Source organism: Bos javanicus, chromosome X (genome assembly GCF_032452875.1).
Source record: "Bos javanicus breed banteng chromosome X, ARS-OSU_banteng_1.0, whole genome shotgun sequence".
In the NCBI taxonomy this organism is placed as follows: domain Eukaryota; kingdom Metazoa; phylum Chordata; class Mammalia; order Artiodactyla; family Bovidae; genus Bos; species Bos javanicus.
The window spans coordinates 17,424,383-17,435,695 of NC_083897.1; the positions used below are offsets into that span (position 1 = coordinate 17,424,383).

Sequence of the window (11,313 nt, forward strand, 5' to 3'; positions counted from 1 at the left end):
AGCTTACCTACCCAACCTGTGGAACCCACCAAATGGGAGCCCAGAAGTTGTTCATCTCAGTCCTTCTCAGTGGTGATCTGCCCTGAATAGTGGGGCCAGTCCCACCCCAAGCTCCTTGACAGAGCTGGTTCTACCTGGAGGCACAGGAGACCCCTCACACTGAGGGCTATTTCTGGGGGGAAAGTCTGTTTCCTGCCCCTGTCTCCTGTGGCCAGAAATGCCTTCCACAGAGAAGAAAGCCTAACTTTTCCCATCTCAAGATCCAAATACACTAGGGAAAGTCAAAGCTAAACTAACTAAATGATGAATGCTAATCACTAGGGGGAATCAAGCAGGGGAAAGGGAAGGGGAGTGTTGGGGGAAGGACCCTCAATTTACACAGGGGAGTCAGGGAGTCATTTCAATAAGATTCCATTTCAGTGGAAAACTGAAGGAGGAGAGGAGGTGAGCCACGTAGATCTCAGGTGGGAGAGAGAATTCCAGAAAGATGGAACAGTCTGAGCAAAGACTCTAAAGTAAGATTGTACCTGGCATTTTCTTTTTATTAGTGAATCTTTTTTAAAATTTATTTTTATTTATTTATTTTGCTGTACCAGGTCTGAGTTGTGGCATGTGGGATCTAGTTCCCTGACCATGGATTGAAACTGGGCCCCCTTCATTGGGAGCACAGAGTCTTAGCCACTGGATCACCAGGGAAGTCCTTGTGCCCAGTATTTCTGAGAAACAATCTACAAGTTGTGGCTGGAGCAGAATGTGTGAGAGGGGAGCAGTATACGCTGGCATGATGGGAAGCCAGATCACATAGGGCCTTGTGGACCATGGTTAAGACTTTGGCTTTGACTCGGGATAAAATGAAGAACTGTGGCAAAGTGTTGAGCAGGAATGACATGGTTTGATCTGCAGTTGAAATAGTTCAGTCTGGATGCTGTGTTTTATGTTTCCTTTTATCTTTTTAAAGAAAATTGAAGTATAGTTGATTTACAATATTGTGTTTCAGGTGTACAGTAAAGTGATTCAGTTTTATATATATTTATTTTTTCAGGTTATTTTCCATTATAGGTTACTATACGATATTGACTAGTTCTCTGTGCTACATAGTAAATTAAATCCTTATTGTTTATAGGTAGTAGTGTGTATCTGTTAATCCCATACCCCTAATTTATGCATCCCTCTTACCCTTTGGTAACCATAAGTTTGTTTTCTATATCTGGGAGTCTATTTATGTTTTACAAATAAGTTCATTCGTATCACTTTTTTAGATCCCACATATAAATGAAATCATATGGTATGTTTCTCTGACTTCACTAAGTATGATAATCTCTAGGTCCATCTATGTTCCTGCAAATGGCAATTTTCATTCCTTTTTAATGGCTGAGTAATATTCCATTGAATATCTATATATCTATATCTACATCTATCTATACCACACCTTCTTTCATATTGGGTTATAGCCAATTAACAAGATCGTGATAGTTTCAGGTGAACAGAGAAGGGACTCAGCCATACATATACATGTATCCATTCTCCCCCAAACCCCCTTCCCATCCAGGCTGCCACATAACATTGAGCAGAGTTCCCTGTGCTCTATATACAGTAGTGTGATGTATCACATCTTCTTAAGCCAGTTGTCTATTGGTGAGTAGTTGGGTTGCTTCCATGTCTTGGCTATTGTAAATAGTGCTTCACTGAACATTGGGGTGCATGGATCTTTTCAGATTAGAGTTTTCATCTTTTCTGGTTATATGCCCAGGAGGGAGATTGCTCAGTCACGTGGTTTCTCTAGATTTTTAAGGAGCCTGCATACTGTTTTCCATAGTGACTGAAGCAATTTACATTCCCACCAACAGTGTAGGACTGTTCCCTTTTCTGCACACCCTCTCCAGCATTTATTATTTGTAAACTGTTTGATTCTTGGCTGCTACGTTTAGATGAGAGTGTGGGAGAATAAAGGTAGAAGCAATGGAGGGGGCTTATTGACATAGTCCTGGGGTAGAGATGATGGCAGCTCAGGCCAGGATGGTAGAGGTGGAGGAGATGAGAAGTGGTCAGATTCCAGATAGAGTTTGAAAGTGTTGAAAATGTTAGTTACACAGTCACGTCCAACTCTTTGTGACCCCATGGACTAAAGCCCGCCACACTCCACTGTTCATGGGATTCTCCAGGCAAGAATATTGGAGTGGGCTGCCATTCCCTTCTCCATAGAGTTTGAAGGTAGAGCCAATAGCATTTACTGATGGATTGGATTGAGGACTTAAGAGAAAAGGAGGAATCAAAAATGATGCCCAGGACTTGGGTTTATGCAATTGGAGGAACAGAGTTGCATTAGAGAGATTGAGAAGGTTGTGAGTGGGTTTGAGGAAGGAAGTAGACACAGGTCAAATGTTGGGGTTTTGGCATGTTGAATTTGAGAAACTTCTCTGGTATCTAAGTGGAAAGGTAGAGTAGACAGTGGAATAGATGGACTTGGAATTGATGGAATGGGCCTGAGTTGACCTTTAATTGGCAAAGGGTAGGGGTCTGGGCAGCTACATGGAGGCAGGGCCCCAGCTAGCTCCTTCACTCCGTTCTCAGGTCTGGAGCTGGATCAGGTATAGGATGCATCTTTGGACAAAGCTGAGATTCTCTCTTCCTTTGCTGTTTCCTTGGCTTGTATTGGTTTGTCTTCTTCAGGTCCTAGGCTCCCTGTACTACTTTGGCTGCTCAGAGTTCCACATCTCTTGGCCCCTCTCACTGTCTTTTTCCTATAGCTCTGGGAAAGAAGGAGCAGGCTAGACTCCAAAGTTGGGTGGAGGGTAGGTTGGTTGCAGTCAGCCTGGAGTTCCCTTGGGGTCACTGGCTATTGGCATCAATTTCAGAAATAACTTATAGGAATAAAGTGCTGGGAATACTGCAGTTAGTATGTTCTTTGAACCCAGAAGTACAATTAACATCATCTTTGGAGGTTGCATTTCTCATGTTTGCAGAAGGGATTTTTTCCCTTGTGATGGTGTAGTAACACGTACAAGTAAAATAGCGCATAAATACTAGAGTCTGTCTTGGACATGTGCCTGGGTCTTCTTTTCTGATTCTCTATTTTCTATCTTGGTGCTGTCAGGTCCCTGGAGGGTACTACCTGTTCCCATCTGCTCCTGATGCAGAGGGTCACTTAGGTTTTCCAAACCCAGAAACCCTCAGATAACTTCTGTAATTGCTTAGCAACCCCACTTGGTACCAGTGGGCTGAGAGCTACTGTTTCCCCGGTGTGTGGCAATATCACAGATGTTCTTGGCATGTGGCTAAGCAGCCAATCACAGACAAAATCAAATTTGGGTGCCCTGGTGCACATGGAGAGGCTGTAGTTATTAACCAGAATGAACCCTCTTCTTTCCTTGATAACTAACACTATTCCTTAACCTTGCTTTTATGGACTGCACATTGTGTACATGGATATACTGGCAGGAAGCATGGAATTATTTATTTTCTCATCACGTTCTTCTGACATAATTGCATAGAAACCTTATGGCGCTTTGGAGATCTTCTGTTTATGAGTCACAGAAATTAACTTTCTTTTCATAAGAGGTCTTTATAAAAAGGAAAAATAGAGCCAAATGCCTGTTCTTTGAACTTAAGTTGCCTTTCTTGACTCGCTGAAACCTGAATCTGGATGTCTGTTAGTCTTAGCCTTGCTTTAGCTTTGAATTTCAATTATTCAGCCTCTGCACCCAAGAGAATGCCTGAAACAAATGTCCCAACCTGGATCTCACCCATTACTGAACTCAATCATTTTTCTCCCCTGTCCCTGTTGCCTAGGTAGTCCCGAAGGGACTATGGGGAATCCACAGAACTCTGTAATGAAATAGCCACCTAGGGTTTTATAAAAATGTTTGGAGACCCTAGGTATGGAGGAGATTACAGTGTCTCCTGATGCTATAGGTTAATCAACTGAAAAATAATATTAAATTGAAAATAAGTATAAGGAAGCCCAACAAAGTTGTTTTTCCATAATGATTATATAATTCAATTCTATTTCTGAAATACCAAACCTCAGATGCTTTCAGCTACTTTTTTGGGGGGCGCCTAGCTTCATAGGAATCCTAAGCATGGGATGAATTTGTCTATTGGGTAAACCATTGCTGTTGCCAATGAATATTTTGTCACCATGTTTAGCTCCAAAAGTAACTGGGGGTAAAATGTGTTCTTGGGATGTTTATTATCACTTTATAATTCCTGAAACAACCTTTAAGAGAACTGTTTTCTATTTAAAAGGACTGAGCTTACAGCTTGGTCTCATTGCCATTAAGAGAAAGAAGGTTCTGGGAATTCCTTGGCAGTCCAGTGGTTAGGACTCTGTGCTTCCTCTGCAGGGGGCCTGGGTTCAATCCCTGGTCAGAGACTAGCTTCTCTCAGAGCTAGGACCATAGGCAACTGCTGATCATTGAATGGGTTGGGAAAGATCAGACTTTCAGTTGAATTGGAGCTGGGCTGCTGGAGCAGTGGGGTGAACTAGAGTTCAAAATGCCCAGGACAGCATGTACAGTGGAGCAAAGCCCAGAGAGCCCAGGTCAGGGTCCACACCAGTCTGGTGCTGAGGGTAAGCCGTGAGAAAAAGCAGAGGGGTATATTGGAACCCTTCCCAACATGAAAAGGAGGAGGAAATGGAAAGTAGTTCTTGGGGACCACAAGGTAGGGACAAGAGAGAAAGTCAGGAACTCATTCAGGCAAGCATTTGACTCAGCAAGCATAAGACTCAAATTAGGAGACCTAGGGATTTCCTGGTGGTCGAGTGGTTGGGACTTGGTACTTTGACTGCTGAGAGCCTGGGGTTCGATCCCTGGTCGGGAAACTAAGATCCTTCAAGCTGCATGTCATGGCCAAAAAAAAAGAAAAGAAAACCTAGAGAATGTACAACAAATATCAATTTTGTCCAAAAGTGCCTTATATCCATTGGTACTGCAAAAACTGGTCCCAGGATATGCACAGCCCCAAATAGACAGGTGTGAGCAGCCAAGTGGTGGAGTCTGACTGATGGTAAAGCTAAGGGATCTGGGAGAGGAGCACACGGACTCTGATTCACTTGGTCTGATGAGCCCAATGGAAAGGTACACGTTTTATCCGAGATAGAGATGAAAATGAATATAGAAACTCTTGTTTGTCCAGGCCGCCTTAGACTATGGGATAGTCCAGGACCTGAGTGGTAAATAGGTGCCAACCTTGTTCACAAAATGCCTACTGGCAAAGGTGCCGGCTCGTCCAGCACATAGACTCAATGCATGGTTAGAGCATATGGCTGAGTCCCACCCAATCTCAGATCTGGATCTCTAACCCCTGGACTTCTGACTGTCCCGGGGTCCTGAGAGGTTCAAATTCCTCTTTGTGTGGCCACAGGGATTTGTTGTACTCTGCAGTTCCACTGTCTTACTGTATTCCTGAGAATGCTTTCTTGTGCCCCTCCTAAGATCAGTTAAGAGCAGGAACCTCCCCCTCCTGCCCCCACCATGATCACTGCCAGCTCTCGGCCAGCTTTTACTGGTCTGGTCTCACAAGTCATGTTTGGGCATCCTGGTAGCTTTAACTTTTAAGTTTTGCAGTGCCATTCTGTCAAAAGGACTGAGGGCAAGGTCCCCAAACACCGGACTGGGTGCCCTTGAAAGACCCCATGCATATTGGTGCTTGAAGCATTTCCTCCTGACTGACGGTCTTCAGGTGTCCCACACAAGCCAGGAGGCTTCTGTTCTCTCCTCCTGCAAATGGAGTTCTTGTTTTCCTGATAATTAGGGTCACTTTCCTCTCCTTTCTTTGTTTGGAAATCCTTATTTCAATTGATCCAAGGACTTGCTTCTTAGCCCCCCAAATCATTTTTACTATTATATTCACTATATATGGGTTAAAGATAGTACTTCTTTTTACTGTATTTAATTGCAATTCAAAGTAACATAGACTGCCATTTTAGCCATTTTAAGTGTGCAATTCAATAGCATTAATCACATTTACAGGGTTATACAGCTATCATTTTAAAAATATTTCATCACCCCAAACAGAAACTCTGTACCCATTAAGCAATAACTCCCCATCCCCCACTCCCTCCAGTCCCTGGTAACCTCTAATCTGTCTCTATGAATTGATGTATTCTAGATATTTCATATAAGCAGAACCATATAAGCTTTTTATGTCTGGTTATATAATTTATAATGTTTTCAAAGTTCATCTAAAGTTGCAGCTATGTTTTAGAACCTCATTGCTTTATAAAACTGAACAATGTTCCATTGTATGGATTTTCTTTATTCATTCACCTGCTGATGGACAGTTGGGTTGTTTCCACCTTTGGGCTATGGCGAACAATGCTGTTATGAATGTGGGTGTACAAATATATGTTTGAGTTCCTGTTTTCAATTCTTCAGGGGTATATACCTGGCAGTGGAATTGTTGGATCATATGGCAATACTACTTTAGAGGAACCAGCAAACTATTTTCCACAGAGGCTCCATCTTTTTATAGTCCCACCAGCAATCTATGAGGGTTTCAGTTTCTCTACATCTGTGCCAACACTTATTATTTTCCATTTTAAAAATTGTAGCCATCCTGCTGGGTATGATGTGGTATCTTCTGTGGTTTTGAATTGCATTTCCCTGATGACTATTGATGAGCATCTTTTCATGTACTTATAACCCATTTATATGTCTTCCTTGGAGAAATGTCTATTCTAGTCCTTTGCTCATTTCAATTAGGATGTTTGTCTTTTTGTTGTTGAGTATTAGTTTTAATATCCTTCAGGATATCAAACCCTCATCAAATATATGATCTACAAATGTTTTCTCCCATATGTGAGTTATTTTTTTCCCACACTTTTTTTCCCCCTAAATGTCTATTTCATTTTTTACATCTTCTTTTTCTTCACTGAAACTTTCTATTTTTCCATTTATGTCAAGAGTTCCAGATTTCTTATTGGAGCACCTTTTTTTTTTTTTTTTTGCCATGCCACATGACTTGCTGAATCTCAGTTCCATGACCAGTGCTTGAACCTGAGCCACGACAGTAAAAAATCTAGAATCCTAGCCACTAGGTCACCAGGGAACTTCCAGAATTCTTTAAAATTAGCTTGGGGATAGATGCCAAGTCTAGTTTTGTTTTTTAAGCCTATAGCATCCGGAATTCTCAGGTGGTCTCCCACTGAAGTACCAACCAGGCCCAACCCTACTTAGCTTTGTAGATAAGATGAAATTCAGTGACTTCAGGGTGGTATGGCTGTAGTTTTTACACTCTCTTGATAGAGTGTTGATGCCAAAAATACTTGAAAAGATGCTTGACATCAAGAGTCATTAGGAAAATACACATTAAAACCACAGTGAGATCATACTTCACGCTCACTCGCTCAGTCATGTCTGACTCTTTGTGACCCCATGAACTGCAGCCCGCCAGGCTTCTCTGTCCATGGGGATTCTCCAGGCAAGAATACTGGGGTGGGTTGCCATGCCCTCCTCCAGGGAGTCTTCCCAACCCAAGAATCAAACCCAGGCCTCCTGCATTGCAGGCAGATTCTTTACCAACTGAGCTACCAGGGAAGCCCCTCACTAGGATGGTAATGATCAAAAAGACAAATGCAAGTGCTGGTGAGAACTGTGACTAAATCAGAACTCTTATATATTGCTAGTGCAATGGGAAAATGGTGCCATCAATTCGTAAATACAGAAATTCCTCAAAAGATTACACATAAAGTTACTGTTATGGCATAACAATTCCAACCCTAGGTATATATGCAGAAGAACTGAATACACAGATCCACAGATCCATACAGACATTGTATAGGAATGTCATAGCAGCATTATTAGCAACAACCCAAAGGAGGGACTAATCCAACTGTCCATTGAGGAAAGAATTACAAAGTATGGAATATCCATACAATAGAGTATTATTTGGTCAAAAAAAGGGATGAATTCCTGATACATGTTCCTCATTTATGAACTTGGAAACACTATACTATGTGAGAGAAGCCATTTGCCAGACACATATTTTGTGATTCCATTTGTCTGAAATGAACAGAATAGGCCAACATATCTAGAGCTTAGGATGATGGGGAAAAGGGAATGATGGCTAATGGATACAGGTTTGTTTAATTTTGTGGTGATAAACATGAAAATTATTATAGTGATGATTGTACAACACAGTGAATGCACAGAAAACCACTAAATGATAGTTGTTTTTTAAATTTTTTGGCCACACCCCATGGCATGTGGGATCTTAGTTCCCAGACCAGGGATCGAACCCATGCCATCTGCAGTGGAAGTATGTAGTCTTAACGACTGGACCACCAGGGAAGTCCCTAAATGATATACTTTAAATGGCTGAATTGCATGATATGCAGATTATATCACAGTAAAGCTGTTTAAAAAATGAAAAGAAAGAATATGCTAGGGACCATATGTGATCCATATTTCCTGTTGTTAACTAGCTAGTCCTTCCCAGGAAAAGTTTGCTGACTCCAACTTGGGCCCAGCACTCTCAGCTTACCTCTAAGGAGGTTAGGACCTGCTCATGCTTTGCCCTGCATCTGCAGCAGATGCTCTAACCCATCCCTTGTTAACACACAGCAGCAGCCCGAAGGGAGCAATCTGCTGCCTAGAGGATTTTGAGATGAAATCCCAAAGCCCTATTGCTCAAGGTTTCCCAATCTTAAGTAATAAACTCTTAGGGAGACTCCAGGGCAATGAGAAACCTCCTCTTCCCATCAGATGGCCCCAGGGCCTCCTCCTAGCCCTGTGCCCCTTGGGATTTCAGAACACAGCTCCTTCTCTGCACTGAAACCGACTTCTGACACCCTGCAACATTTACAAATTGCTTCAGGACAAGAAATCCTTAGAAGGTACATTAAGTAAGACTTTGTATCCCTTATCATAAAACATTTAAAGTAAAATTTAAACATGGATTTGAAACAGAGATTGTAGGGTGTTTCATCTTGCTTCTTCAGGATTAAAGTGCATATGAGCCTCTTGCCATGAAAATAGCCCCGTGGTAATGCTTTGCTTTGCTCGAAGGAATGTTGGTGAGAGGTCTTTGTGCCTGCCTCTTCGTTTCTGGTCTTTTGTTGGGCACTTTGGGGGTACTGCTCCCACAAATGAAACTGTGATCTCTTTCTTGGAAGCAGGAGTATATGCTTCAAAAAATACAATGTGCTATAACGTGCGGGTGACGTGACTGTCTTCACCAGGGGTGCATCCTTCCTTCACGGCACCCTTTCTCCACAGACAGGGTCAGGGGCCTGGGAAGCAGAGCCAGGCCTGGAGGGCCCAGTGTCTGTGGAGCCCCTCCAACTTTGTGTCTCACACATGTCCCGGCCTCTACCCTGGTTTGTTGTGGGCATCTAGGTTGTCCTTGTTCTCCAACCCCCTTTTTTGTTCCCCTTTGTAGCAACTCCAGTCCATTCTTTGTAGCAGGCTCCACCTTGGCCTCCAGGACTGGATCCAGGGTCTGGGCCTGGGTCCCTGATTCTTGGCGGAGAACTCCCAAGGCAAGTGCTCACCACCTCCTCTTGCTGGTGCTGAGTTTCCAAAAACGAAGCCCAAAAGTGTGGCCCAAGCTCTCCAAAACAGGAAATTTGCTCTTGACCCTTAATTCTAACAATGTGTGTGTTAGTTGCTCAGTCATGTCTGACTCTTTGCTACCCCATGGACTGTAGCCCGCCAGGCTCCTCTGTCCATGGAATTAGAGTACTGGAGTGGGTTGCCATTTCCTTCTCCAGGGGATCTTCCCGACCCAGGGATCAAACCCTGGTCTGCCTGCATTGCAGGTGGATTCTTTACCATCTGAGCCACCAGGGAAGCCTCAATCTAATAGGATGCTGACTCTATTAGTCCCTTCTCTCTTTTTCTCAGGAAGTTTTTGTTGGAAAATTATTCACCGCCTCGTTGGAGTAGTTTTGATAGGTTTGGTTTTTCATTTTGTTGTTTTCAAGACAAAGGACATGCTTGACTCAAATCCATCCTACACAACGAGAGGCCAAGAGATGTAGGTCTAGGTAGGGCTGAGAAAACCTGTTCTCCTGGGGCTCTGCCTGGCACTTGGGCAACCTTGAAGATCACAGCAAGCTGTTTGAAGCACCCTGAACCCCAGTAGAAAGCCTCAGATGCCAGACTCAAAATGTTCATTTCCCAGTGTTCAGTCAAGTTGCCCAGCCCATTTCTGAGGCCAGGAAACCCAGAGACAGTGGAGCTATTTGTTCGGAGATTCTTCAGTGAAGTTGATGAGCCACTCTCTTTCCAGGAGTGCTTGAAAATGCCAAGAAACTTCATGGATCGTTTCACTGCGCTTGATTCCCTCCCGGGTCATGGTTGGCCTTCGTCCCAGGCCTCCTCTGGTAGCCAACTCCCTCATTCCAGCAATCATTTCTTTGCAGGAGTTTGCTTCTAACCTTTCAGCGTGTGTCCCAAATATTTAGGGATGGACTCAATCCAGTAGAATGATTTCTTTCCTTGAACTCATTGAAATGACTTAGGATAAATGAAAGCTGTAAGCTGAATAAACATTGCCAGTGTCTCGGCCCAGTCCCTGCTGGCTAGAGCCTCCCCAGTTGAGCAGTTCCTGGGGCCCCTTCCGCTCTCTCACCTTCCTTGCCGATCCAAGGGCACCTGGGATGGAATGATCCAGGCCCACGTGTAGGGCTTCTTTGTAAGGTGCCAGTCAACGCTGCTCCTGCAGCAGTCAAGCCTGGAGGATTCTATATGTGTCTGTCTGTTTCCTTCAAGTTTATTATGGGGCGTGACACCTGTCATTGATTATCTGACCATGTAGCCTGGCTTGGCTGTCTGAGGAGGGAAAGAGTTGGCTTCCCTGTGGATGGGAGCAGGGCCCAGGGCTGGTACGGGGCAGGGCTACATCAGGCTCCCTGGCTCTGTTTACTGCTTGCTATTTTGAGACTTTCTTTGCATGGAAATGTCGCATGGCTCCAATGCTCGAAAGAAGTGTGAGCTGAGAGCCACATGAGGGAAACATTTTGGATGTGTTGACACATTCTGTTTATCTTCCAAAACTCTCTTCGGTGGTGTCTGCTGCCCAGGCAAACTGAGGAAAAATGGAGGTCTGTGGAGATTAGATTACCTGACTCTTCAAGGCCAAAAAAAAGAAAAGGAAAGACAGGATAAACAGAGAAAAAAAAAACCACTCAGTCCCATTTTTCGTCACAGTCCATGGGAACATGTGTATTTAGAGACCTAAATTGGGTCTCTGCTTTCATTCTCCTCAGTGCTCAATGTGTGTGTGTGGAAACTGTCCCAGAAGCCCTTACTACTTAGGGGTTATTACAATGGAGTCTCTGGGAAGGCTATGAGAAGAGGCCCTTTTTGC

General features: G+C 43.6%; 1 pseudogene; it reads right to left on the reverse strand.

Annotated features, from left to right (window-relative positions):
- Window positions 1–7,110: 7,110 nt before the first annotated feature.
- LOC133243630 (5S ribosomal RNA) lies at window positions 7,111–7,229 on the reverse strand (annotated as a pseudogene).
- Window positions 7,230–11,313: the final 4,084 nt, after the last annotated feature.